The sequence below is a fragment of the Maylandia zebra genome, linkage group LG22 (assembly GCF_041146795.1).
Source record: "Maylandia zebra isolate NMK-2024a linkage group LG22, Mzebra_GT3a, whole genome shotgun sequence".
Taxonomy (NCBI): Eukaryota; Metazoa; Chordata; class Actinopteri; order Cichliformes; family Cichlidae; genus Maylandia; species Maylandia zebra.
Genome location: NC_135187.1, coordinates 27,609,413 through 27,636,736, shown reverse-complemented (window position 1 = coordinate 27,636,736; position 27,324 = coordinate 27,609,413).

The window sequence follows — 27,324 nt, the reverse complement described above, 5'->3', positions numbered from 1 at the left end:
ATTCCTGTTGAGCCAGCCCACTGCATTTTCTAATTGAAATTTTAATACATTTCTACAACTGGTAACTTGCCAACCTAATCATTTGGACTGTAGGTCTCTAAAGCACCACCTTTATCTTTTATGGCCAAGAAAACCATCTTACCTTTCTATACAAGGTGTGCGTGTGTGTTGTTCTCTGGTGAGAATTAGAGCTTGAGATGAAGTTTGTTGTGCGTCTGATAAAACCAGTCTATTATCTCTAGGAAACTTTGATCAACATTTCACCACCCAAAAGATTGACAGAGAGAAAATGATCAAAGCATCCACTGTCTAGTCCTTATCAATGAATGTAATGAACAAAATAATTAGTTGAATCTCTCATTAGAATAAAAATTGTAGCAGCTAGCATTACATCCATGTGTTAAAACATCAACATGTTGAAACAGCGCATGTGAAAGTCATTCTCTCTCAAGTAATTTATTTTGGGTTCTGACTGAGAGAAACTAATATTGAATGAGCAGAAATGAATTATTTTCATTCAGTTAATAAGAACTATGAATTCCTGTCCTATGTACAGGTGAAAATGCAAAGGAGCGCTGAGAGACTAAAGGCTGAAATAGACCCATATAGCCCATCTATACACTTTTTACACTTTAGGCAAACGTGGAAATAAAGTTGCAAAGTGAGAAGTAGCAAGATGAGCTCAAACTATTATCTATAATTGTGGGTTGATCAAGAAAAATATTTTCTGCTCAATACATTTATGTGAAAAATATACATGTGAATTTCACACTGGTCCTCAGAGAGTTCATTAAAAAAAAGGTTGGGATGATGTGTTTGAAAATAAGAAAAGAAGTGTGGTCTAAGAATAATTTACAAGTTTAATTATTAATGTGAAATCCTGTAATCACATAATCTTGCCTTTTATATCTGTCTTATAATTTTTAATTAGTTTGTTGCTCATTCCACTTTGGTAGATGAATACATTAAAGGCTCAGGTTGGTGGGGCAAAATAATTTCAGAGAAATTACAGCTGTGCTAAGGTTCCTGAATTCTCTTTTTTCAAGTTAGACCCAACGTCATAGAATGCATTGCAGCAGTGTTAGCACCTTTAATAAGTCTTTTGTATAAATTAAATTTACACAAAGTGTATAAAAACACAAATTCTTCTAGGTAGTTTTACTTAGTTCTTTAAGCTACATGTAAGGCAGGCTCATTCTGAGCATCACAGACTGCTTTCCACAGTTGTTCTCCTGGATTAATGTTGCGACATGATGTTAAGATCAGGAACATGTGGAAGCAAAACAATTGTAGGTTGCTTCTTGTTGGAGGTAGTTTGTAATGACTCTTGCTGAATGTTTTGGCTTATTGTAATTATGATATGATGGCATGATCCCTTTGGGGACTGTGTGACAGTACTGTAAATTAGCTTGACACTGCTGGATAGATAGCACTCATAAAGACACATTTCCTGAAAGAAAAAAAAACACATTAGATACAAATCAATGTACCTGCAAGAAAATGTGATTGATAAGCACGAATCAGAGGATGGATACGGGCATTGAAAAAAAAAAATACATATGACAGGATGTTCTCAGAAACAGGACTTGCAAAAAATGACACACTTATACTGGCTCTGTGAAGAATATAAATGTGATAAAAATTCTGATGTACAGAGCTGATAAAGACATGTTCTACCCAAATGAAGGCAGAAGAGAGTAACTGAAGTTTCTCTTGTTCACCATTTTCCAATAGCCATAAAAATCTACTTTGATGTCAGAAATGGAAAAATATGAGCAGTTCCACAGATGGAGGTGGTGGTGGTTGGGGAGGATTCAGGTTGAAGAGATATTCAGAATCCTCAAAACTATTTTCATGTTTTTTGTTTACTTGAAGGTGTTTGAAGCAGCTTCAAAAATAAGTAAAATAAGTTGGAATTAGTCTAATATAACTGCTATTGCCTCTTGCATAAAATGATGACAGCTCTGCTTTAAGCTTACTTAGCACCATAGTGTGGCTATAGTTTAATCTGCCAGTCTTTTCTGATATTTCGCGATTGATGGAACAGATGGGATATCACACAGCTTAGCTCATTTAAAGTGCATTCATCTGAAAATGACAAATACAATTATAATTAATAATATTATTGCATTATTGAAAGGAGGCCCAAATCCTGAAGTGGCCTTTTGTAAAGTCAACAAGATGTACAGCTTTGCAATAGGTAAAATCAAGCACATGAAAAAGGTGAGGTGTTTTTGATGAAGTTTGCATGAGCTATATTATTTTTACAGGGCAAATGGGGTAAACAGTTGATTGCAAGGTGATGCACTGTAGCAGCACGAGTATTGTACATGCATATTGGAGCACAATAATTCATATCATACAGATGTTATGTTTTAGAGCTTACTTGCAGGGTAGTAGTTCAATTTTTGTGTATTTGCAGATTAATGTGTAAATATAAGTTGAAAAATTGCTTTGGTTAAGGCGCACCTGTACTGATATGTTAATAAAGCTCATTCGGGAGTGTGAATTGGGAATACTTCACAATTTTGTCACTGTATCTATCATGAATGATTGAATGTTATAATAACAAATGAGTCTAATTTAATGTGACAATGAAGTGAGGTAATCATTTTAACTACACACTATTGAATCTGTAGTATATTACAGTTGTGATGTCCTAGAAATACTTGAAAACTGCTTGAATTTGACTTTGCTACAAATATAGCTAGCCTGGGCGTGTGTTAGCAACTACGCCTCTGTACTAAACTGTACACTTTATGTATGACTAAGAGTCACTTGCGTTATGGCCTCAGTTTGGGTAGACCAAAGACTCAGTTAACAAATATTTAATTTGTCTATTAGAATTACAGTGAACTGCTGCTCTGCAAATAACTTGGGTGATAGCTTGGGATGAGCAATTTAATTTGTTTTGAAATCTCTAGAATCCTTTTGCTCTTTATTTCTAATTTAATGAAGTAAGGGTGCTGGATAAAGATCAAACCTCTTTTTTTGTGCTTTGATGATTTTAAGCAAAATGACCACAAGAAGTACAAAAGAATATCCATGACATGGTATAACTTCACTTTGTCTTCAGTCAGGCATTCAGACGCTCTGTGTTCTATTGACTCTGTCTAGAGTCAATAGAGCTTGGAGAAGAGCAGATAAAAATTGAGACAGTTTCAATGACATGTTCAAATGAAGGCGCAGAATCTGTGCAATATTTTTACAACCTGCTTGACTGTATTGAATGAAAGTTGGTCTGGTTGCTATTGGTATATCAGAGATATATTGGCATGTGTGTTCAAGTGTCAGGAAAAGAAAAAGAGTGACAGGAAAGTGGAGGGAGAGAGAGGAAGACATGCAGCAAAGGAACGCAGGTCGGATTTGAATCCAGGCACAGGAACAGTTTCTTTCCCCTCGCCATCTCCCTCCTAAATAGTTGAACTGTCACATTGCTTCATACAGCCAGACTGCAACTTCACTCTATGTACGTTCTGTGGTATTCATTTTTGTAATCCTGTATTTTTGGTTTATAAGGATTTAGATTGTTTTTATATTGTAGTATATTGTATATATAGTGTTACATTGTGTCGCTCATATGGTTTTTACATTGTTGTTGTAACCCTGGTAAGATTTACAGCAATCAGAAGTACAGGGTTCTTTGAATGCATCGTAGTTTTTGTTTGATTGTTTAATTTCTGGGCTTGCCCTGAAGGCATCACCTGCAGCTCGGTGCGCGTGAAGGTGTGGTGTGTCACTACCCGATCCGTACCGGAAACCCGATCTCCAAATACCAACAGATATTTGGAGATGGAAGAGAACTGATTTCAGCTCATCTCACAGCTGCTATCCAGGCTAGACGCCTTCGTTTGGTAACATCGATACACGAGCTGCCTCATGTTGCTTCCAGGTTGGGAAAGAATGAAAAGACAAACCCTTTTCAAGCTTATTCTCTTGCCGGTCGTGCGATCGAACATTGCAGCCGACCACACAGCAAGAACGAACCATGGCTATGCTTTCGCTCCTTTTTCACTTAGACCCCCAAAATGGCGGATCGGGCCAAAATCCGTTCCACGCCCACCCCCGTGACATCACGCTCCAAAGCCCTATTGAACATTTGAAGAACCAGCAAAAGAAAAAAAAACTCTTGTAGAGGACATAAAGTCAGAGATAGAAAAGACAAGGAGCAGGTGCATCTAGTACAGGTAGAGCTGCTGCAAAAACCCACAGAGCCCAGCAGCCAGCGTAACAAATTCTGGATCCTTTGCTTTTAGTTAGCAATTAACATTAGCAGCACATCCTGCGTCCGATGTGAAAGGACTTTTATGCTGCGCACTGTGACTCACAGCAATGGTCCTGGGTCAGCCCTGACTTTGTGTTAAACTAATCCTAAAGTAATAATGGTATTTCTAACCACTGATATACCACAACTTTTTCCTTTCAACAGCTACTGAAAGTTAAGGGACCTAGCTGCTATCGGATATTTATATAGCGATCCTCCAGCTTCAAACTGTATCACCCTTCAAGGACCTGCAGTTCAAAAAAGCGCCCCTCGACAGCCAAACCCATCTGTTCTCTGATTGGATTGTTACATTTGTGATTGACATGATATTGACCAATCAGATGAAAGGAAGAAAAATAGGGTCAAAATTCGTACTTGTAACTTGCAGGGTTTTTTTTCTAAGTCCACACACAAATCTTTTTTACGCACACACTAGAGCTGGGCGATAGAACAATAACGATATGTATCGCGATATAACTTTTACTCGATAGAGAAATTAAGCTATTGCGATAGACCTCGCCGCTCTTGTCCTCAAAAAAAAAAAAAAAAGGTCAGCCAATCCAAATTAAGTAGCGCAGAGCCGAACCAATCACAGCCGCAGCAGCACGTCACGTGACTTGTTACGCCAAGCCGCATGTGTGTTTGTTTGGGAAGCAGCCAGCGGGTAATGGAGAGAGCGCGTAATGGAGGAAATGAGTGTGCCGACTAGAAAAATCAACCGAGCGTGACCGAAGAGAAAACAGATGATGGTTCCAATGGCGGAGAGATTGTCAAACGGAAGAGCCATAGAAGTTCCGTAGTGTGAAGGTCCATCCATCCATCCTCATCCGCTTTGTCCGGGGCCGGGTCGCGGGGGCAGCAGCCTAAGCAAAGAGGCCCAGACCTCCCTCTCCCCAGCCACCTCCTCCAGCTTATCCGGGGGAATACCAAGGCGTTCCCAGGCCAGCCGAGAGATATAATCTCTCCAGCGTGTCCTGGGTCTGCCCCGGGGCCTCCTCCCAGTGGGACATGCCTGGAACACCTCACCCAGGAGGCGCCCAGGGGGCATCCTTGTCAGATGCCCGAACCACCTCAGCTGGCTCCTTTCGATGTGGAGCAGCAGCTGCTCTACTCTGAGCCCCTCCCGGATGGCCAAACTTCTCACCCTATCTCTAAGGGAGAGGCCAGCCACCCTTCGGAGGAAGCTCATTTCTGCCGCTTGTATCCGCAATCTCGTTCTTTCGGTCACTACCCACAGCTCGTGGCCATAGGTGAGGGTAGGGACGTAGATCGACCGGTAAATTGAGAGCTTCGCTTTTACACTCAGCTCCCTCTTCACCACGACGGACCGGTGCAGCGTCCGCATTACTGCAGCTGCAGCCCCAATCCGTCTGTCGATCTCTGGCTCCCTTCTCCCATCACTCGCGAACAAGACCCCGAGATACTTGAACTCCTCCACTTGGGGCAGGAACTCATCCCCGACCCGGAGTGGGCACTCCACCCTTTTCCGGCTGAGAACCATGGCCTCAGATTTGGAGGTGCTGATCCTCATCCCCGCTGCTTCACACTCGGCTGCAAACCGTTCCAGTGCGAGCTGGAGGCCCTCACCCGATGAAGCCAACAGAACCACATCATCTGCAAAAATCAGAGATGAGATTCTGAGGCCACCAAAGCGAAAGCCCTCCGCCACTTGGCTGCGCCTAGAAATCCTGTCCATAAAAATTATGAACAGAACCGGAGACAAAGGGCAGCCCTGGCGGAGCCCATCACCCACCGGGAACGAGTCCGACTTATTGCCGGCAATGCGAACCAAGCTCTTGCAACGGTTGTATAGGGATCGAATGGCCCGTAGCAATGGGCCAGACACCCCATATTCCCGCAACACCTCCCACAGGACACCCCGAGGGACACGGTCGAATGCCTTCTCCAAGTCCACAAAACACATGTAGACTGGTTGGGCAAACTCCCATGCACCCTCAAGTATCCTGGAGAGGATAAAGAGCTGGTCCAGTGTTCCGCGACCAGGACGAAAACCGCATTGTTCCTCCTGTATCCGAGGTTCGACTAACGGACAAACTCTCCTTTCCAGCACCCTGGCATAGACTTTCCCAGGGAGGCTGAGGAGTGTGATCCCCCTGTAGTTGGAACACACCCTCCGGTCCCCTTTCTTAAAGATGGGGACCACCACCCCGGTCTGCCAGTCCACAGGTACTGCCCCTGATCTCCACGCAACATTGCAGAGGCGTGTCAACCAGGACAGCCCTACAACGTCCAGAGCCTTCAGGAACTCGGGGCGGACCTCATCAACACCAGGGGCTCTGCCACCAAGGAGTTGTTTAACTGCCTCAGTGGCCTCGCCCCCGGAAATTGGCGGGTCATTCCCCTCATCCCCAGACTCTGCTTCCTCCTCGGAAGACGTGTCAGTGGGATTAAGGAGGTCCTCGAAGTATTCCTTCCACTGCCTGACAATTTTCTCAGTCGACATCAGCAGCGCTCCGCCAGCACTATACACAGTGCAGGTAGAGCACCGCTTTCCCCTCCTGAGACGTCTGACGGTTTGCCAGAATCTCTTCGAGGCAGTCCGAAAGTCTTTTTCCATGGCCTCTCCGAACTCCTCCCACACCCGAGTTTTTGCTTCAGCCACTGCCCGAGCCGCATTCCGCTTGGCCTGTCGATACCTGTCGGCTGCCTCCGGAGTCCCACAGGCTAACCAAGCCCGATAGGACTCCTTCTTCAGCCTAGTGGCTCCCTTCACCTCTGGTGTCCACCATTTGGTTCGGGGATTACCACCACGGCAGGCACCAACCACCTTGCGGCCGCAGCTCAATGCAGCAGCTTCGGCAATGGAGACGCTGAACATGGTCCATTCGGACTCAATGTCCCCAGTCTCCCTCGGAATGCTGTTGAAGCTCTGCCGGAGGTGTGCGTTGAAGATCTCGCGGACTGGGGCCTCTGCTAGACGTTCCCAGCACACCCTCACTACGCGTTTAGTTGCACCAGGTCTGTCCAGCGTCTTCCCCCGCCACCTGATCCAACTCACCACCAGGTGGTGATCAGTTGACAGCTCAGCCCCTCTCTTTACCCGAGTGTCCAGAACATATGGTCGCAGGTCTGCTGATACGATTACAAAATCGATCATCGACCTACGGCCTAGAGCGTCCTGGTGCCACGTGCACTTATGGACACTCTTATGTTCGAACAGGGTGTTCGTTATGGCCAAACTGTGATTAGCACAGAAGTCCAATAACAGAGCACCGCTCGGGTTCAGATCAGGGAGGCCGTTCCCCCCAATCACGCCCCTCCAGGTCTCGCTGTCGTTACCCACGTGAGCATTGAAGTCTCCCAGCAGGACAACAGAGTCTCCAGGTGGAGCACCCTCCAGCACCCCCCCCCCCCCCCCCCCCCAGGGACTCTAAGAAGGCTGGGTACTCTGAACTGCCACTCGGCGCATAAGCGCAGATGACAGTCAGGACCCGTTCCCCGACCCTAAGGCGCAGGGAACAAACCCTCTCGTCCACCGGGAAAAACCCCAACGTACCGGCAGCAAGCCGAGGGGACATTAGGATACCCACCCCAGCCCGCCGCCTCTCACCAAGGGCAACTCCAGACTGAGACAGAGTCCAGCCCCTCTCCAGGAGACTGGTTCCAGAGCCCAAGCCATGTGTATAGGTGAGCCCGACTATATCTAGCCGGTACCTCTCAACCTCACGCACTAACTCAGGCTCCTTCCCCACCAGAGAGGTGACATTCCATGTCCCTATTGCCAGTCTTGGCCGCCAGGGCCTCCGCTCCTGGCCGCCACCCGGCACACAATGCACCCGACCCCTATGGCGCCTCCTGCGGGTGGTGGGCCTGCGGGAGGATGGGCCCATGTCTCCTCTTCGGGCTGTGCCCGGCCGGGCCCCATGGACTAAGGCCCGGCCACCAGACGCTTGCCCTCGGGCACCCTCCCCGAGCCTGGCTCCAGGGCGAGGCCCCGGTAACCCTATCCCGGGCAGGGTAAACTGTTCCCTCGGTGTCCTTTTCATAAGGGTCTTATGAATCGCTCTTTGTCTGGTCCCTCACCCAGGGCCAATTTGCCATGGGAGACCCTACCAGGGGGCAAAAGCCCCCAGACAACATAGCCCCTGGGATCCCTGTGACACACAAACCCCTCCACCACGATAAGGTAGCGATTCAAGGAGGAGTAGTGTGAAGGTATTTCGGCTATTTCAAGTCTGACAAAAAACAGAGTAGCGTGCACTGTAAATTGTGCCGAAAGCAAGTCTGGAAATACAATAAGCTGGTGCATGCGTCACACTGTGCGCCACGTTATTGTTTTGGTGAAATGAATTTCTACAATACTGTTACTGTTAATTCTACTCTCTGCAGTGTTTAAAATGCTTACATATACACACAGTTACTGTCCCTCCACACATACGACTCGGTTCTGCTTCTATACCCCAGCTTTGTTTACTTTTTCCCACCGAGGCTTCTAGACTTCTGATTGGCCAACATTTCTGCACGGTTAGGAATCTAGCGCCACCTGCTGCTTTGGCATGTTCATAGCAGCGTTTTCCTTCATTTCTGCCTTTATGTGTGGACGGGATTATTTTTTAAAACGAAAACGGAAAATCTCAGTTTTCAAAAATACCCGTGTACGTGTGGACGTAGCCTCAGTCTCTGACTGGAAGCGCTAATTCGTCATTCGGCTTTTGTCAGACTAAAGTAACTGTTAAAACTGTTTGAAAAGCTCACCTATACAACAAGGAGAGATTGAGAATTTCCTTTTAGTTCTCAGTTTATTTGATATTGACAAAAGTTAGTCAGTTTTGTCTGTTCTTCTGTAAAACAAACTAAGATTTATTTTTAGAATTAATATTTTGTTTCTAAGTGGAATTGACAATTTAGTCTGTTTTGTTTGTTCGTTCTATTTTGAAACTTAAACGCTTTAGTGGCTGCCTTTTGTGTAGTTTGCAATATTTGCCTTTATTTATCTGAAAAAGTCTCATGTTCCTTAAGTACATCTACCCTGTTGAACTTATTATGGGAAATAAATATTTAAATAAAAACAAGCTGCTGATTATTTCACATTTTACTTGTGAGCAACGGCACATTTAAATCTTACAAATATAGTTATTTGGCTTATATCGTGATAGATATCGTTATCGCCTGAAATGAAAAAAACATATCGTGATATGAAAAAATCTCATATCGCCCAGCTCTAGCACACACAAATCTTTTTTACACATACAAATCTTTTTTACAATTACAAAATATTTATGACCACATTTTGAGCCCATAACTGTCCCCTAGCATGAAGAACCTGTACAGCAGCCATTTTTGCTTTGTGTTTCATCAGTGGCCTTCTCTTTCTACAGTATGTGAAGGCTTTGCCATTTAAAATGTCTTGAGTTGACTGAGTTATATAAATTCAAATATTATTTAATAAAACCAAAAACACGTTTTTATTTATTATTAATATTTTTTCTTTTTCTTTAGGATGTTGATCAAAAGCCTCACTGTGAAAGAGTGGCTGCTATGGCAACCCTTGTTGCACTGACAGGCTTCTAGTAACATATTAGCACACACATTTTTTTCAATTCTGCCAAGAATGATGACACGGCCATCATGGGGTGTATCTGGGATGATCAGGAAGAGGAGTACAGAAGTCTGGTGAGGAACTTTGTCGCATGGAGTCACACAAACCACCTGCAACTCAACACCTCAAAGACTAAGGAACTGGTTGTGGACTTTGGGAGGTCCAGAGAAGGTCCACTGCCGGTTCAGATAGAGGGGGAGGAGGTGGAGGTGGTCAACAAGTACAAGTACCTCGGGCTGTGGGTGGACAATAAACTGGACTGGTCATGCAACACAGAGCACCTGTATAAAAAAGCCCAAAGCCGACTGTACTTCCTCAGGAGGCTGAGGTCTTTTAACATCTGCAGGAAGCTCCTGAGGATGTTTTACCAGTCGGTGGTTGCTGGAGTACTTTTCTATGCTGTGGTGTGCTGGGGGAGCAGCACAGCAAAGAAGGACTCATGCAGGCTGGAGAAACTGATCAGGAAGGCTAGCTCTGTGGTCGGCATGAAGCTGGACACTCTGGTGACAGTGGCAGAGAAAAGGACACTAAAGAAACTGATGGACATTATGAACAATGCTGGGCATCCTCTGCACACAGCCATTAACAACCAGAAGAGTCTGTTCAGTGACAGGTTGCTTCTCCCCAAGACAAGAACTAACAGACTTAAAAACTCCTTTGTCCCACACGCCATCAGACTGTTTAACTCCTCTCTGGAGGGGAGAGGGAGGGGTAACAGGAGGACAAAGGAGGGGGGAACAACTAAGCTGTAGTGCCTCTTCACCTCACTGTGCAATACCTTGTGCAATACTTTTTGTAAATAGTCAATGGTGCAATAGACTCCATACTTGAAATGTGCAATTCACTTGTATTTTTATTTTTTATTCCTATTTATTCTATTTATCCCCTTCGTATATTTTATTTATATTTGTCTCTGTATTTATGTGTGTGTGTGTGTGTGTGTGTGTGTGTGTGTGTGTGTGTGTGTGTGTGTGTGTGTGTGTATATATATATATATATAATATTCTGTAACTGTAACTTCTGTCGGTGCTGTGCTTTTGGAAACCGAATTTCCCAGAGGAACCCACCCGAGGGATTAATAAAGTTCTATCTTATCTTATCTTATCTTATCTTAGAACTTTAAAAAACATCTTGTAAGCCATTGTTTTTGCTTTCATTACTATGTTTACGCAAAGAGCCAACCAGTGTAAACTATAAAACAATTGTCTTCCTTTCAGTATGACTAAAAAGGCTGTCTTACACTGTGGGGGCATGCTTTCTGAGATGTCTTGGGGCAGCTTGTCTCCTTAGAGCCAGTCTGATGAGTATCCAAATGATCAGAATTATATGCTGTGGCTTTCATAGTCATAAGCTCTCACAACAGAGTGCATATCTTTTGATAGTGTCATTTTGTCCATCAAATACAGTTGCACAGTTTTGACAACAGAAGATTCAGTCTTTGTTTTCATTATTAAATTAATGTGAGCTCGTCTATGATAATGCTGAAAATATTTGAATTGATTGTAAAGAAGCTTGGTTTCATCTTGCTGTTGCATATATTTTATTTGATATTATCTTTGTTCTTACAATGCTGATGTTAAATGAGGGAAACCTAATGAAGATTTTTGATTTCTTTGAGCCATATCCGATGGCCATATTGTGATGTTGTCATATCAAGATGTTATCTAATAGGTTAATCAAGATTGATTAATAAGTTAGTAGCCTCAATTTCATTAAACATGTTCAATATTCTTTCCCTGTGTTATGATTCCTTATTTCACACGATCTAATTTATGGACACACTGTGGTTTGATTCTTTTGATTCCTGGGTTGTTACCTGCATCTGGGGAGAAGTTTGTGTCAATAACACCTTTACAAATATATTTACTTAGAAAATGAATGACATATTTAATACTTTTTTTGAGGGAGAATGTTCTGAAAAACTACCATGTGCACACTTTTCTTAAGGTTAAACAAAAGTCAGTTATCTTTCTAATGCTGTAGTAAATTGCTCTGCTACATAAAGTCATGGTGACTTGGGATTTAGGAAATCTTCTGTGTCTAGCTGGAGCTCATTCATAACAGCATCGCCATGATGAATAATGACTGCTAATATCATGCTCGTGAAAGAAGCCAGCCATCCACAGGCTTTTACAGTGGCTCACTATGGATAATAACCTGCTTGTTATTGTGAGAGTAATTCCACCAACTACATTCCTCAGTCATTTTTTTCCACTTCACCTATAAATCCAGTGCTTTGTATAACACATTCAATCAGTGGTTTATTCCCCGTCTTTAGCAAGGCATGCTCTTTGCTATTAAAAGCCATTCCCATTAAAAGTCATTCAGGGTGTAATTTTGTGAAATTATGTCGAAAATTCTTCCCAGCAACTGTAATGCTATCTCCTGTGAAGAAGCATGCTCAGAATTCTATTTAATTTACTCCCTGTACTTTTAGTGGAGCACAGATGTAGCAAAAAATGCTTAAATTCCCAAGTATAAGTTACTCTAAAGAATGTAGTGGAGGTGATCTGCCAGAACTACTGTGGTCGTGTGCAACTGTAAAAGTATAAATGTTATGGTTAAAACAAATCATATCAAAATCAATAAAACCACATCTCAAATTTGACCTAAATTGATACTTAAATTCAAAAATTAAAACTTTATCACTGAATAATTTGTCAAAATGAAAGTGGTATCCAAGCCCTAAATTAACACCTTATACTTGCAAAGACCGTCATGCACTCAAGTGCAATACATAACATTAGAGTTTTAAAATATAATTTCATATTTATTTATGCAGTTAGCAGAAGGATCTGTCTGCTGGTGATGTTTTAGTCTCCTACTTTATATATCCATATAGTGGCTCACACTTACAGAGTCAACGAACAACCTGTAGAAAAAATAACACCCATTAAAATTACTTATCATATTTCTTTACCACCCATCATCAAATTTGTCAGAAACATTTGTGAACTAAAAATTATATTGTTGTTTTATTAGGCAAACAACCAACTGAATTCACATTTTGCACACAAATTTTACCCGGTGCTCTAGACTTCTCTAAGAAGTCAGAAATTAATGAAGCATAACAAAGCCTGAAAAACTGCTTAAGAATACACCAATCACGTGTAGAGGAGAAGGCATCTGGCTTGCAGAGAGAGACAGAGAAGAGCGGCTCTTTGGGTGAACTAAGCTCATCCTTGTCCACAGCTGGCACCATGCTGTCATTGTATTTTTTAATTGTGCCCTTTTAATTGTGCTCTCTGCCCAGATTTGTCTAGCCTTTGTACCAACATTACACTTGCCTGGCTTGTGTATAAAGCCTCTGTGCTTCCCATGTCACGTTGTCTTGTCTGTTTTAGTCCTCCTCTTATTGGTTTTATTTCTGTAGGGTGCATTATAAAGCCGGTTCAACATAGTCATGCTTTCTTTTAGTTTAGAAGAAAATTAGAGTCAGAGATGGCATATATCACAACAGTGGCTATAAGCTTCGTTTTCAGTCCAGGCTTCCTACATCAGGATCTCCTGTGCTCTACATAAAAGGAGCTGCTGATGCTTCTTCCACACAAAATGAACACATCAAGTGCCTCCTACTTCAGTCAAGTGGAACAACTCAACTCGCCTATGAGGAAGTTAAACAAATAGTTACACTGCTGATGCAAATAAGGTGAGAGAGGAATCCTGTCAGATATTGTTAATCTTATAAATTTTGAAGTGCAAATTTATTTTACCACTCAATCCACTCCCGATGCTGCTATTCATTTCTAACATGACAGCTGCACAGTAGAACTCAAACTTTAAACTCGGTCCATTTAGACGTAATGGCTTTCTATCTAATATTGTCTCATAATGAAGGCAGTGTGGAAATCACTTTAGCGTTTGTCCAATTCAAATTCAGTCATTTCAATAACTGAATATTCAATTACTGAAATTACTTGCAAGACTGACAAGACTTCCTGTTTTTTTTGTTTTTTTTAAATGCAAACAGTTGCACCCTTCAGGTGGTCACCAACCAGCCTTTAGGCCCATGTGACTGAGACCAAGATCTAAAAGCACAAAATTAGACAGTGTGTTGCCCCATGATCGGAAGGTCAGGGGTTTGAATCCACTGAATAGCTACCCTGAGGTACTACCGAGCATGGTACCGTCCCTACACACTGCTCCCCGTGCGCCTGCTTAATGGCTGCCCACTGCTTCACTGAGTGAATGGGTCAAATGCAGAGAAAGTAATTTCCCCACAGGGATCAATAAAGTATACATTATTATTCGCATGTCCTTACATTTTGTTGTTAGTAAATTCAAAAATTGTAAATAAAAATAAATGAGACTACAGGAATAGAAAACTAAAAATCGACTAAAAGTCAGTTAATCATACAAGAAACAGTTTTCTATTGAACACAACCGCACAAGCATAACTGTACCAGCAGCAAGTTGTTGAAGCAGTGTGGGAAGAGCAACCACCTGCTGTCATTTAACCATCATCCACCCTGTGTCCTTCTAATTGGTGTTTGTTGAGTTTCTGCTTGTTAGCGCTTTCACGGGTATCTGCTGATTGCCACCAAGTGGTTTGTTTGTCAGGTTTGTTTTCTGTATGAAACAGACAGTTACGTATAGCTCATGGGAAGTCTAATAAGTAGCATTTGTCGTAAGTACATAAACCTACACACATTTATGAAGACACCTGAGCACAGTATAGTTGCTCTTTATATATATATACAGTATATATAGGATGAATCTTTGATCTTCTGTGGTTTTATTCTTTATTAATTTTTGGAAATGAACATGTTTAAGGCATTGCTTGTCCTTTACACTGACTTAAAGTTCTTAAATTGATTATGAAAGTACAAAAATAAATCAGATTTAAGTTATCATTACTACCTGTTGTCATGGTCCTGGGCCATGTTGGCCCAGTGTTCTTAGTTTTCTTGTATGTTTGTATTTTGTTCCTTGCTTAGGCCATGTTTTCTGAGTTGCCCTGTTGTGTTGTTCCCTAAGTGTTTTCCCTTCATGGCTTTTACCCCCTGTGTGCCCCTCTGTGTATCTGTGAGCCCTCGTCTCTCCTTATGTTTTATTCCATGCTTCCCCTGCCCATTATGTCTAAGTTCTCCCCGTGCTCTCTCTTCCCCCTGTGTGCCCTCTATGTATTTATGAGCCCTCGTCTCCCTTTGTGGTTGTTTCATGTTTCCCCAGCCCGTTATGTCTGTGTTTTCCCCGTGCTCTCTCTCCTCCTGTCTGAACCTCTGTGCACTTCCTGTTTACCTTGTGACTCTCACGCCCGTACATGTCATGTTCAGTTCACCCCGCCCTGTCTCGTTATGATTATCAGTGTCACCTGTGTTCCCCGTGTGTTCCCACTTTCCTCGTTAACCCTCTGTGTATTTCTGTCTGCGTCTCCCTCTGTTCAGCGTGACGTCGTCCCTCATGCTGTGTGTGATTCCCCCGTGTTTCCTGGTGAGCTTTATGTTAGTTTTTCCCAGTTTAGTTTTGTATCTCCTATTATCTTTGGTCAGCAATAAAGCTGCTTTTTGAGTTCATCCCCGTGTGTGTGAGTTTTGCATTTTGGGTCCTCCTCCTGCCTGCCACACAGCCGAGCCTTGACAGTACGACGTCACCAGACATGGACCCAGCAGGCTCCTCCCGGGAAAGCGATTTGGCCCGCATCTTCAGCCTGTGGGAGCGAGTTTCCCACACCTCGGACATTAAAGCCATGTCCATTGGGATAAACGCCATCGAGGCTATTCTCAAGGGGAATCCCCATCTTCACGAGCTCTCAGGATTTTCGGGCCTACTGTCCAATCTGCAGAAAGCCAAGGAGACAGTACAAGTTCGCGAGCTCGTCATACCGCAACAGCGACCGCCACAATCGGGAAACGTTTCCACGCTGCTGCCACTGGACTCCTCTCCATCCACCCTCCACTCTGACTGTCACTCACCCGCTGCTTTTCTCGCAGCAATGTGGTCGGAGGATGAGGAGCCGGCCGTGATCTCTCCGTCGTTGCCGGTTTCCTCCATCACCGCACCTCCGGCTTCCCGAAGAAAACGGCATTCACGCCGCCGACGCGCCACCCCACAGCCGGACATTCGGCCTTCTAATTCACCTGCTGTGGTGAGTGAGAACTCTGTGTCTTTTCCAGACATTATGACTGTTCATTCAGGGGCTGTGTTTTGTGTGGCGGAAGTCAATGCGAGCTGCTTATCGCCTGTGCAGCTACCAGAAGCTCAGTCGGCTCCCTCGCAGCTACTTCCAGCTCGGTCAGCTCCCTCGCAGCCCTTCCCAGCTCAGTCAGCTCCCTCGCAGCCCTTCCCAGCTCAATCAGCTCCCTCGCAGCCCTTCACAGCTCAGTCAGCTCCCTTGCAGCCCTTCACAGCTCAGTCAGCTCCCTCGCAGCCCTTCACAGCTCAGTTAGCTCCCTCGCAGCCACCCCCAGTTCAGTTTCCCGTGTCCCCCTCAGTTCAGTTTCCAGTGTCCCCCTCAGTTCAGTCTCCTGTGTCCCCGCTAGCTCAGCCATTAACTCCACCACACGCTCCATTTTCACCTCTACCATCGCTTCAGTCATCAGTTCGGTCTGCCACTCAGTCGCCCTTAGTTCCGTCATCCACACTACCACCTGTTTCCCTTCCACCCCAACCATCACTACACCCAGCCATTCCGGCTGCTACTCAGTCAGACATTCAACCCATAGCCCTGCCGTTACTATACTCTGTAGCTGAGCCACTAGCCGCCCGACCCACAGCCACTTCAGCCACTCCTCCACCCGTTACACCTCCACTACGACCATCACTGCAGTCTCCAGTGTCCCCAGTGCAGCCTCCAGTGTCCCCAGTGCAGCCTCCAGTGTCCCCAGTGCAGCATCCCTTAGCACAGTCATCCACTCAATCACCAGCTCCACTTTCCCCTCAACTATCACTACCACCTCTAGCTCAGTCTCCTGTGCACTCACCTCTGGTTCATTCTCCTGTGAAGTCATCAACTCCACTGCCTACTCCACTCTCACCACCTCCGTTACAACAGACATCAGTTCAGTCCCCTGTGCCAGTGCAGACGCCCTCAGTTCAGTCTCCCGTGCAGTTATCTCCTTCACCACCATCAGTAGCTCAGCTCCCACTCTCATCCGCATCTCCAGTAGCTCAGCTCGCACCTGAACCATTGGCCCAGTCCCCGATAGCAATACGGTCTTATGTTCGGCTTAACATTCAGCCAGGGGTCCCAAACCTCTCTGGCTCTACATCAGCTCCTGCTGGAAGCTCGGATGAGCTCATCCAGGACTCCGCGGCTCCCACGCCGCCATCTACCTCGTCCGCTGGGGGTTCCAGTGAGCCCGGCCAGCACCTCCTCGTCTCCACTGGAGGGTCCGAGGGGCCCGTTCAGCCTCCTGTCTCCGCTGGAGGGTCCGAGGGGCCCGTTCAGCCACCTGTCTCCGCTGGAGGGCCCGAGGAGCCCGTTCAGCCTCCTGTCTCCGCTGGAGGGCCCAAGGGGCCCGTTCAGCCTCCTGTCTCCGCTGGAGGGTCCGAGGGGCCCGTTCAGCCTCCGGTCTCCGCTGGAGGGTCCGAGGGGCCCGTTCAGCCTCCTGTCTCCGCTGGAGGGTCCGAGGGGCCCGTTCAGCCTCACGCCGCATCAGCTGGAGGGCCCGAGGAGCCTGTCCAGCCGCCATCTGCGACCGCTTCGTCATCGCCTGGTCCGGCTGCATCCGCCTGTGCTTCCGCTACGCCTGGGCCAGCCTCTGCCTGTGCTTCCGCTACGCCTGGGCCAGCCTCTGCCTGTGCTTTCGCTACACCTGGGCCAGCCTCTGCCTGTGCTTCCGCTACGCCTGGGCCAGCCTCTGCCTGTGCTTCCGCTATGCCTGGGCCAGCCTCTGCCTGTGCTTCTGCTACGCCTGGTCCAGTCTCAGCCTCTGCTTCTGGTCCAGCTTTGGCTTCTGCTTCTGCTCCGCCTGGCCCAGCCTCAGCCTCTGCTTCTGGTCCAGCTTTGGCTTCTGCTTCTGCTCCGCCTGGCCCGGCCTCAGCCTCTGCAGCTCCGCCTGGCCCGGCCTCAGCAGCTCCGCCTGGTCCGGCCTCAGCCTCTGCAGCTCCGAATCTTCGTCCTCGTCTGGTCCGGCCTCCGAGTCTTCGTCCTCGTCTGGTCCGGCCTCCGAGTCTTCGTCCTCATCTGGTCCTGCCTCCGAGTCTTCGTCCTCGTCTGGTCCTGCCTCCGAGTCTTCGTCCTCGTCTGGCCCTGCCTCGTCTGGCCCTGCCTCGTCTGGTCCTGCCTCGTCTGGTCCTGTGCCCACCAGGCCATGGCCAGCACGCCTGGGACTGGAGGGCCGCCGCCGCCTTCCGCGCGGTCGGTCCCCTGAACTGCTCCGTCGTCTCCTTCGCCGCCGCCGCCGCCTTCCGCGCGGTCGGCCCCCTGAACTGCTCCGTCGTCTCCTTCGGCGCCGCCGCCGCCTTCCGCGCGGTCGGCCCCTGAACTGCTCCGTCGTCTCCTTCGGCGCCGCCGCCGCCTTCCGCATGGTCGGCCCCCTGAACTGCTCTGTGTTTGGGTTATTTTCTTGGGCTCCGGTGTTTGCTGTGCTCTTCTTTTGTTTTCTGTTCCGAGCCCTCCGTCCTGGGCCCCCGCCGCCCGCCCTGGGTTGTTTTCTGTTTGGTTTTGTTTTTCTGTGTTTGGGCTGTCTGGAGCCAGCCCTTGAGGGGGGGGTACTGTCATGGTCCTGGGCCATGTTGGCCCAGTGTTCTTAGTTTCCTTGTATGTTTGTATTTTGTTCCTTGCTTAGGCCATGTTTTCTGAGTTGCCCTGTTGTGTTGTTCCCTAAGTGTTTTCCCTTCATGGCTTTTACCCCCTGTGTGCCCCTCTGTGTATCTGTGAGCCCTCGTCTCTCCTTATGTTTTATTCCATGCTTCCCCTGCCCATTATGTCTAAGTTCTCCCCGTGCTCTCTCTTCCCCCTGTGTGCCCTCTATGTATTTATGAGCCCTCGTCTCCCTTTGTGGTTGTTTCATGTTTCCCCAGCCCGTTATGTCTGTGTTTTCCCCGTGCTCTCTCTCCTCCTGTCTGAACCTCTGTGCACTTCCTGTTTACCTTGTGACTCTCACGCCCGTACATGTCATGTTCAGTTCACCCCGCCCTGTCTCGTTATGATTATCAGTGTCACCTGTGTTCCCCGTGTGTTCCCACTTTCCTCGTTAACCCTCTGTGTATTTCTGTCTGCGTCTCCCTCTGTTCAGCGTGACGTCGTCCCTCATGCTGTGTGTGATTCCCCCGTGTTTCCTGGTGAGCTTTATGTTAGTTTTTCCCAGTTTAGTTTTGTATCTCCTATTATCTTTGGTCAGCAATAAAGCTGCTTTTTGAGTTCATCCCCGTGTGTGTGAGTTTTGCATTTTGGGTCCTCCTCCTGCCTGCCACACAGCCGAGCCTTGACACCTGTGGTTAAATGCATATAGTTATTGTGAGAAAGAAAATGAATCACTTAACACTTCTTGAACTAATCAATGGTCAAACAGCTAACAAGGCAAGCTCATTTTCTCCATCAAAACATTATCTGTTTGCTCCTTGTTTTAAACATATTAAGCTCATTAACATTTCACAAATTTATAGTGCTGTGTTAATTTTACCTTACCTTTCATTTGTTTGTAAAACAACCTTAGATATCTAACTGATTTCACAGTACAACCACCTAGACTTTACACTGTAGATCACAAAAAATGTATATATATATATATATATATATATATATATATATATATATATATATATATATATATATATATATATATATATATATATATATATATATATATATATAGAGAGAGAGAGAGAGAGAGAGATATATATATATATATATATATATATATATATATATATATATATATATATATATATATATATATATATATATATATATATATATATATATATATATATATATAGAGATATATATATAGAGAGAGAGAGAGAGAGATATTAAGCAAGCTAGAAAATCAGCGCTAATTTGAGGTTATTTTAATTCTTGTGCGGATTCCAAGATAAAAAAAAATGCAAGAAAAGATGCATGCACACATTTAAAAGGTTTATGTGTAAAAAAAAAAAAAGAAAAAAAAGAGAGGAATAACTGAAGGTGGAAGCACTGTAGGAGCTGATGAATAAAGAAAATGAGAGAGAACGGAGGACAGATTGATATACAGAGGAGGAAAGTCACTGAACTACTCAGGAACTACAGAGAATTAGTGAGGAGGAACTGAGGGCAGCTATAAAGAATATGGGATTATCAGAGTCGAAAGGTGATTGGTCCAGATGAGAAACCTGTGGAGGTATAGACATGTCTAGGGTCTAGGAGCAACCAGAAGAGGGTGGAGTACACTTTAACCAGATTGTTTAACCCTCTCAGGCTCAAATTAAACTTTTTGTTGCTAATGCACAACCAGGTCCTGCAGTGGTACTTCTGAGTAAAAAAAACCTCATAAAATATGTATGTGGGGTAATCAGGCTGTTAGTTTTTAACTGTTGCAAATCGGCAACGCCTGCCTCGAGAGGGTTAAGATAATCTTGGACAGTGAGAGGGTGCCTGAGGGTTGGAAAACAAGTGTACAAACACAGATTGAGACTGTGAAAGCTTTGGTGTGCTCTCAGCCTCACTAACAGATTGTCATCAGTGTCAGGCTGTGAAAAAGAGTGAAAAGGCTCTTTGGTTGTTGTACTATCATATGGAACACATGTCAGGCTTAGTGAGCTTCTTTTCTTAATCCTAAACAAGAAGCACCACACTTTGACTCCGTACACTTTCTGAAACCTTCCTTGGTCATTAGTTTTCTACTGAAGTACAACAAGTTATTTATAACACTCCTTCTTCTGGCCACTACCGTTGCAAACTAAATGAAAACTAAATGTCTACATCATGACCAGAATTTAGATATCAGAGGAGAAGTTACAGTGACCCCTTTTGTTGTAAAGTTTTTTTGCCAGAAGACCAGAAAAAAAATCACTCTGTTTATAAAACATCCTGAACAAACAGGTTTCATCAAAGGTAGACTAGAATCTACAGCTATCTCTTTAGATGCAGAGAAATCATTTGAAAATGGATATTAGTAAAATGGATATTCATATATGCAATTTGCCTTGATTTTTGTGATTTGGCGCTTTATAAATACAATTGAATTGAATTGAAGTTCTACAAAAATTTGGATTTGGTTTATCATTCATCTCCAAGTGCATGTGTTAGGATAACTGATTGTGCTTCTCAGAGCTTCAATCTGGAGCACCAGGCAGGTCTGCCTGCTCATGCACTCCCTTTTTTATCTTCACTGAGACATTAGCAGCAGTGATCCAATGAAATAAAGATCTTAAAGGAATTCAAGCTGAAGATAGATCTTATGCATGACTATGAAAATGATCTTTATGAACTGAAAATCCAAAAATGATTTGTGTTTTTCTCAGTTTGGAAATTTAGATCATATTTGTTTGGAGACAGTGTCTTCTTCCACACAAAGCGAACAAAAAGCCCAAAACGAATTGGTGCCCACTGATCTCGGGTGGTCAGCTGTGGTGTGGTCTCGTCTCCTAGTGTGCTCTGCAGGTGGCTGGGGGTGTTCGCGTGGGCTGAAAGCATCTGGCAGCTTCTTGGGGAGGGAGGCTATGACCGGTGTCAGTTGTAGATCTTGTTGGTGGGGGACTTAACTGCCTTGTGGTGTTGGGGTTTTGAGCCTGGGGTGCTTGCCTTAGGGAGGGCGATGGTTACATTTTTACTTGCCCTGTGGTGGGATATTGGAAGCAAATATATTTTAGTATTTTAGTATTTATTTAGTATTTATTTATTTATTGTCATTGTCAAGAACAATGAAATTGCGTTTGGGGCTTCCATACAACCCCCCAAAAAAAAGAAGAAAATAATAAATACCCCTTAAAACCCAAGTGTACATATTTAACCCAGTGTGACGCCAATGCAATAAGACAATCCTTAGCAATAATGTTCGTAGAAATTCAGACAAAGACCTGAGAAACATGACAAAATACAACAATGAAACCCATTCAATATTATTGTACTGTGAGATATGATATCAGATATGATAGTTATCTATTTAAGAAAGAGGGGGGGGCAGGAGGGGGAAGAGAATAAAGATATGATGCACCAATGCAGACCAGTTCATTGCTATTAAGAAGTTGGATATGGTTATTGTCCATGAGAGGGGGGCAGAGAGTTCAGGAGCCTCACAGCCTGTGGATACAGGCTGTTGGCCAGTCTGGATGTTCTGGCCTGTATAGACCTGTACCTTCTCCCTGAGGGCAGCAGATGGAAAAGGTGGCGCGCAGGGTGATGTTGGTCCCGCAGGATACTGTGCACCCTCCTCAGACAGCGAGTGGGGAAGATATTACTGATCTCTGGCAGACTTGTTCCAATAATTCTGCCAGCTTCTTTCACCACCCGCTGGAGTGCTTGCTGATCGGCCTTGGTGCAGCTGGGGAACCACACTAGAAATCCATACGTCAGAACGCTGCTGATGGCACAGTTGTAGAAGTTCAACATCAGAGATCTGGGAATGTGTGCGCTCCGCAGTCTCCTCAGGTAGTAGAGGCGCTGTTGGGCCTTCCGTACAACTGAGGTGATAAGGTTGCCCCAGGACAGGTCCTCGGTCACAGTTACCCCCAAGAATTTAAAACTGCTCACCCTCTCCACCGCCTCACTGCCAATGAAGAGAGGCAGATGGTTGTTATGACCCCTCTTCCGGAAATCTACAATGATCTCCTTGGTCTTTTTGGTGTTTAAGACCAAGTTATTGTCGTGGCACCATGACTCTAGTTGTTGCACCTCTGTCCTATAGTTTGTCTCATCATTGTTGGATATAAGTCCGAGCACTGTAGTGTCATCTGCAAACTTAACAATGAGATTGGACGCGCAGGAGGAAATACAGTCATGGGTGAAGAGAGTGTATAGCAGAGGGCTCAGAACACACCCCTGAGGGGCACCGGTGTTGACCACAAGGGTGGAAGAGGTGTTCTTACCCACTCTGACACTCTGTCTACGGTTAGTGAGGAAGTCCACAATCCAGTTGCACAGAGAGGAGTTAAGTCCCAGTTGGTGGAGTTTGGGACGGAGTTTGTATGGCCGGATGGTATTAAAAGCCGAGCTGTAGTCTACAAAGAGGAGCCGTGCATAGGTGTTCCTGTGTTCCAAGTGCTTCAGTAATGTGTGCAGCACTGTGGCGATCGCATCCTCGGTTGACCGGTTCTCCCTGTATGCAAACTGGTGCGAGTCCAGGGATGGTGGAAAAGCAGCTCTGATGTGTTTAATGACCAGTCTCTCCAGGCATTTGGCGGGAATGGGGGTGAGTGCCACAGGTCTGAAATCGTTCAGACATGTGACATTTGACTGTTTTGGAATGGGAACGATGGTTGCTGCTTTGAAACAGGATGGTACCAGTGAACAGGACAACGAGGTGTTATATATAGAGGTGAAGACGTCCGCCAGGTCCGCAGCACAGTCTTTTAGCACCCGGCCCAGCACTCCATCTGGCCCGGCCGCCTTCTTGGTGTTAATGCTCCGGAACACACGCCTCAGCTCATGAGTGCTCAGGACCGGAGCAGGGTCGGTTGAGGGGAGAGGGGACAGGACAGGGTCGGTGTTCTCCCTATCAAAACGGGCATAAAAGAGATTTAGATCCTCAGCCAGAGTAGAACTGTCGGCTGAGGGTGATGGTGTTCTTCTTTTGTAGTCCGTGATAGCCCTGATGCCCTCCCAGACCTGCCTTGGGTTTGTGTTGTTCTCAAACCTGGCCTCGATACGCCTCCTGTGCTGCTGCTTGGCAGTCTTGATGCCTCTTCTCAGGTTGGCCCTGGCAGCACTGTATGCCTCCTGGTCCCCGGATTTGAAAGCGTTGTTCCTTGTTCGAATAAGTTGTTGAACTCCGTGTGTCATCCAGGGTGGATTATTAGGGAACACACGGAATCGTTTCCAAGTTGTTACATTGTCCACACAGAAACAGATGTAGTCCAAGACAGTGGAGGTGTAACTGTCCAATGCGACACGATTGTCAGTGTCCTGCACCTTGAATACATCCCAGTCTGTGCAGTGGAAACAGTCCTGAAGCATCGGAATAGCATCCTGCGGCCATGTTCTCACGGTTTTGGTTGTAATCCCAGTGCTCTTGATCTTTTGTGTGTATATTGGGTGTAGAAGAAGGGAGAGATGGTCTGACAGACCCAGGTGGGGATAAGCCTGGGCTCTGTACGCATTCGCCATGTTGGTGTACACCTGGTCCAACGTTCTATCTCCTCTGGTAGCACACTTAGACAATATATACAATTGGAGCAGGTTTTCCCCTTCTGAGGTGTGTGTGTGGCCAGTATGTGTAATGCTGTGGCGGACTCTGGGGCTAGCTATGTCATGTGACCTGCAGGACATGGTCATGGAGGGGAAGGGGTGGGGTTTTCCACCTCCTGGTAGATGTGGGTACTTCGTGTCTCCAGGGCAAATGCTAGATGTTCATGACCGATGTCTGGCTCATGCCGGGGTGGTTGGCCTCTGGCGAGGACGGCTGCCCATTGCCTCTGGCCCTTTCAGGCTCTTGAACTTTGATTGCGGTATCCCTTTTCCTTCTGCTGGGGTAGGCATGCATTTATCATTGAGGCGTGTAGTGTCTCAGTGCTCAGGAGAGGCTGTGGATGACCAGGGTCTCCTGGGCCCTTTCTCTGGTTGCCTCTGACTCCCAGAGGTATTGTTGCAGCTTTTGCTCATTATTAATTACATGTCATGACAAATACATGCAATCACACTCAGACATACACATTATAGGAACATCCTGTGTGTTTGTGCATCAGTTTATTGTTTTTCATTCAGGTGCTGGTTCAGATGCAGCAGTTGATATGCTTTAATTTGTGCTTTGTCCTTTATTCTCATCTCTTTTCTGTTCTTTTTTCTAACAAGAGAAACCTATAGAGAGTTTAGAAAGATCCTGCTGGCAAAACAAATGTGTTTGACACAGCAGTACATTGAGATCACGTTTCTGCTTGCCAAAGCTGCTGGACAGGAAAGGTTATAATACATGAATAAATTAAATATAATACATACGATAGGTAACAAATAAAGCAAACCATGTTTTAGCTGTTTTTATTACTATATACTAGAGGTGGACCGATCCGATATTATGTATCGGTATCGGTCCGATACTGACCCAAATTACTGCATTGGATATCGGCGAGAAATAAAAAATGTAATCCGATCCATTAAATATCAAAAAAATATCGGTATCGGTATCGGACATAAAAAAGTGGTATTGTGCCATCTCTACTATATACTATAGTTTACTATAAAATTTATTACATTGGCCACTCTGGCATGTCAGAGTGGCCAATGTAGAGCTGTCTGCAGATTTTAGAAGATACAATAAAATACAATAAATCACATATTAAAACAAACAAACAAACAAACTAGGATATGTGGGGGAAAATTTTAATTTTATCACTGTGTGAAGGCATTTACTCGGTTCTGCTTTACAAAAGATGGGAGAGTTAAATTATTTTGACATTGCATCAAAGAAAATTTATATATCTGGACAGAACATTCCCATGTAACTAGTCATACTGTCTCTTCAATAAGACTAGAATTATTATGATTAAGCGAAAGAGGGGAACTGTTGGTGATACATTGCTTCAAGGTGATCCTCCATAAGTATGTTTTTTATGTAGAATAGTATACTGAGCTAAGAATCTATATTCTTTTTTCAAACTCTGACAGGGACTTGGTTGGCCTTGACTGAGCTGTGGAGACATCATGCTTCAGACTGCCTGTCCATTCTAAATATGACACTCTGTCAGAGATATACAGACACGCTTTCTTCGATTAATTGGCTTTCCAGTCTCTGTGTGCAGAGACAAGGCGACAGTAGAAAGCTAATACCTGAAAAATGTGCCTAGGGAGGTTAACATATACTTTGTATGTTGGGTTTGCTGACAGGCAAGACAAATATAGTTTATGTTCATGTTTTCTCAACTACAAAGGCAGTTGTAAATTAAGCAGGCTGTAAATTAAACCAGCAGAAAAAGTACATACATCTTGTTATCCTAGTTTCCTCTAGCCTCCCAGTGTTGTTGGCACACAAGTCAATCAATTCTGCTGCATAGCAAAGAGTATTTACAGTTCATTAATGAGGCAGCTTGGGACAGGAATGTCAGGATGTGGTGCTCTGGGGACGAAGCAGACATTTGAAGGAGAACCAGTAAAATGACAGAATTACAAAATGTACATCTAAGAGGGGACTTGTTCGGGAGGTGGAGAAGGGTGGTGGAGTGAGAACACAGGGTGAATGTAGGAAATAAAAATGCTTTTTGCTTGCCGTTGAGGTGGTGTCTTCATTATGCAAATGTCTGTGAAGAAAATGCAGTTAACAGTTAGGGTGGGGATGTCCGCTGACATTTAGCATTATCAGTGTTTTTCTTCACTTTGGAATCCATTTTTTATAACTTTCTTTCTGAAAGGCAGAAAAGCATTTGAATCATATTCACATGCTCACAAATTAGTAGCTTGGTCAGAAAGTCTGTCAAGAATCCCAAAAGGGAAGGCGTGCGGATCCTCAAAAGAAATACTCTTTCAGTGCATCCTCAAACACCCTGAAGTCGACAAGTACTTGTCATTTTGCCCCACCTAACAAAAGCCAAGTCTGTCAGAAACAATATGAGTCCTCATCAATTTAAATATCCCTTCTGTTTTCATCTGAGCCAACAACACGGGAGATTAGGAACATGGTTGCAGCTATCAGAGCGATGGATCTGGACACACCATCAGTTATTTCCAAATAATTTGATTTAGTGAGTGACAAGAAGGCCCTACTGAGTCTTGCCAGGAGGGGAGTGTAGCAGCAATGGAAGACATGATGTTGATATGAGGGGTCATAATGGATTAATAGCTGTAATTGACAAGTGGCCAAGTTGCTAGCACAGGTGAGCAAAGCCCCCTAAGCTTGATGGATGTAATTTATCTGCACAATAAATCAGGGGTTTTGGTTGGCTGGAATTCACTGATGCAAGGTGGGCTGCTTTGGCTACTTTGCATCTCTTCTGTTTGAGATTTTCTTTCAAAGTACAAGTGGAGTCTTGGAGCCACATCTATCAAGTAGCCGTGGCCCTCAAATTCACTTCTTCTAGTCAATCACTATAGGTGTTGTCTATCCATCTCCAACAGTTCCAGCGTGTTAAGACTGTCTGTTACACATTTTGTGGTTGCATATTTGTGAAGGTAGGCAGGATACATTCTGTGAAAAGCCAAAGTAGACTTATTTCAGTATAACTAGCTAGGTAACTATGGAAACAAATTTATTATAGCAACTTTATTATCATATATGTGTATTTAGGATTCTAAGAGTGACTGCTGATAACTCAGTATATTAGCTCAGTCTAGCTAATATATATATATATATAACAGATATGAGTTCCATTGGCAGAGTTTCCAATCCATGGTTCTGGAATCACATTGACTCTGCAGTATCCACTGCTGACCCTTCAAGCTCTCCCAGTGTCGAAAATCATAGGCCTGTATTAGCTCTGTATAAATGGGTTG